Source organism: Nyctereutes procyonoides, unplaced genomic scaffold, assembly GCF_905146905.1.
Source record: "Nyctereutes procyonoides isolate TBG_1078 unplaced genomic scaffold, NYPRO_anot_genome, whole genome shotgun sequence".
In the NCBI taxonomy this organism is placed as follows: Eukaryota; Metazoa; Chordata; class Mammalia; order Carnivora; family Canidae; genus Nyctereutes; species Nyctereutes procyonoides.
In genome coordinates this window covers 145245-147500 of record NW_026575011.1, presented here as the reverse complement: position 1 = coordinate 147500, position 2256 = coordinate 145245, and the positions used below count along the sequence as shown (strand labels likewise).

General features: G+C 59.5%; 1 pseudogene; it reads left to right on the top strand.

Annotated features, from left to right (window-relative positions):
- The window catches only part of LOC129518209 (28S ribosomal RNA), a 5400-nt pseudogene extending 4594 nt beyond the window's left edge, over positions 1–806 (top strand).
- The last annotated feature ends 1450 nt before the right edge of the window (positions 807–2256 follow it).

Below are 2256 nucleotides of genomic sequence, written 5' to 3'. Positions count from 1 at the left end.
ACAAGCGTTCGTAGCGACGTCGCTTTTTTTTTTAAAGTGCTTTTTTTTTTTTTTTTTTTTAATGACAGTCACAGAGAGGGAGAGAGGCAGAGGGAGAAGCAGGCTCCATGCACCGGGAGCCCGACGTGGGATTCGATCCCGGGTCTCCAGGATCACGCCCTGGGCCAAAGGCAGGCGCCAAACCGCTGCGCCACCCAGGGATCCCGCGCCGTCGCTTTTTGATCCTTCGATGTCGGCTCTTCCTATCATTGTGAAGCAGAATTCACCAAGCGTTGGATTGTTCACCCACTAATAGGGAACGTGAGTTGGGTTTAGACCGTCGTGAGACAGGTTAGTTTTACCCTATTGATGGATGATGTGTTGTTGCCATGGTAATCCTGCTCAGTACGAGAGGAACCGCAGGTTCAGACATTTGGTGCATGTGCTTGGCTGAGGAGCCAATGGGGCGAAGCTACCATCTGTGGGATTAGGACTGAACGCCTCTAAGTCAGAATCCCGCCCAGGCGGAACGATAGGGCAGCGCCGCGGGGCCTCGGTTGGCCTCAGATAGCCGGTCCCCCGCCGTCCCCGCCGGCGGGCCGCCGCGCGTCGGGACCGTGGTCCGGTGCGGAGAGCCCCTCGTCCCGGGAAACGGGGCGCGGCCGGAAAGGGGGCCGCCCCCTCGCCCGTCACGCAACGCACATTCATGGGGAACCTGGTGCTAAACCATTCGTAGACGACCTGCTTCTGGGTCGGGGTTTCGTACGTAGCAGAGCAGCTCCGTCGCTGCGATCTATTGAAAGTCAGCCCTCGACACAAGGGTTTGTCCAGTCCTGTCCTCTTCTTTCCTCCCTCCCCCTGCTGTCCCGCCGCCCCTGCCGCGGCGGGAGGGTGGGCGGGGGCGGAGGCTCGCCGCAGCCTTCCCGTCCCATCCGCCGGCGCTCCATCCTTCCTCTCGCCGGTCCCCTTCCCGGCGAGGTGGGGGGAGCGCTCGGCGCCTGGCGCGTCGGGGCGCCCGGCTCGCTGACCCCTCCTTCCCCGCCGGGGCGCTCGCCCTCGCGCCTCCTTCCCTCCCTCCTGGTGGATCCGGTCGACCAGCGGTACCGCGGTCCCACGGCAGCCGCCCACCCGGCTCGACCAGCAGCACCCCGTTGGCGCCGCCTCGCTCGCCTCGCCTCGGGGACTCCCCGAGGCCGCTCCTCCCGCCTCCCTCTCGCCCTCCCGGTGCGACCATCCTACCGGTCTGCCGCCCCGCCCGCTCCGCCAGCCACACGGCGCGCCCGTGTCTCCGGCCCTCCGCGGGTCGACCAGCGAGCCGTTCCCTCGCGCCCGCGTTAATTCCCTATGTGGGGTGCTTGAGTCATTGGTGCCATCGCGACCGGTGCCTGATACCCAGCTCTACCCCGTCTCCCCCTTGATCCTCCCCCTTACCCCCTTTATGGATCGATTCGTGACAGATGCACAGAAGCAGAATCCTAGGCACCGGGGGAAAGACGCACCGGACGGGAAACCCGATGCAGTATTCGGGGATCATGTCCTGGCCCGAAGGGAGGCGCTCCACCGCCGTGCCACCCATGCCTCGCCACCAGTTTGCCTTTTTCTTTTTTCTCCCTTTTTTTGGGAAGGTTTGTATGTTTGTATGTATGTATGTATGTATTTACTTGTTTACTATTGATTGATCGGTTCATCGATTGATATATCAGAGACGGAGAAGCAGGCTCCATCCAGGGCGCCTGACGTGGGACTCTCAGCCCACGTCTCCAGGCCACGCCCTGGGTTGAAGGCAGAGCTTGACCGCCGGGCCACCCAGCTGTTACCGCAAGTTTGCCGGTTTTTTTTTAAGGTTATTTTTTTCTTTTTCTTCTTTTTCTTTTTTCTTTCTTTTTTTCTTTCTTTCTTTCTTTCTTTCTTTCTTTCTTTCTTTCTTTCTTTCTTTCTTTCTTTCTTTCTTTCTTTCTTTCTTTCTTTCTTTCTTTCTTTCTTTCTTTCTTTCTTTCTTTCTTTCTTTCTTTCTTTCTTGACAGGCAGAGACACAGGCAGTGGGAGAAGCAGGCTCCTTGCAGGGAGCCCGATGTGGGGCTCCATCCGAATCCTGGGATCACGACCGGGGCCCAAGGCAGATGCTCACCCGCTGAGCCTCCCGGGCGTCCCTAACGCACCCTTCTTGCTCCCCGTTGCTTCCCCCACGCTCTTGCGTGTTCCTCTGCTTCCCGCACGCAACCTCGTGCTCTACGTCTATCTCTAGACGACACCCCACCGTATCCGCCTAGGGAATAA